Below are 429 nucleotides of genomic sequence, written 5' to 3'. Positions count from 1 at the left end.
CGGGCGCAAACCACTAACTCAAGCCCGGCATGGCAGCTCGAAAGGCGGCTAAGCATTCAAGGAAGCACCGTCTGGAGCTTCAGAGCCGTTCCGCCTGACTTTTAACGTAGAGTACCGGGCGCAAACCACTAACTCAAGCCCGGCATGGCAGCTCGAAAGGCGGCTAAGCATTCAAGGAAGCACCGTCTGGAGCTTCAGAGCCGTTCCGCCTGACTTTTAACGTAGAGTACCGGGCGCAAACCACTAACTCAAGCCCGGCATGGCAGCTCGAAAGGCGGCTAAGCATTCAAGGAAGCACCGTCTGGAGCTTCAGAGCCGTTCCGCCTGACTTTTAACGTAGAGTACCGGGCGCAAACCACTAACTCAAGCCCGGCATGGCAGCTCGAAAGGCGGCTAAGCATTCAAGGAAGCACCGTCTGGAGCTTCAGA

The sequence above is a fragment of the Syngnathus typhle genome, unplaced genomic scaffold (genome assembly GCF_033458585.1).
Source record: "Syngnathus typhle isolate RoL2023-S1 ecotype Sweden unplaced genomic scaffold, RoL_Styp_1.0 HiC_scaffold_446, whole genome shotgun sequence".
In the NCBI taxonomy this organism is placed as follows: domain Eukaryota; kingdom Metazoa; phylum Chordata; class Actinopteri; order Syngnathiformes; family Syngnathidae; genus Syngnathus; species Syngnathus typhle.
Note: the sequence above shows the minus strand (reverse complement) of the source record.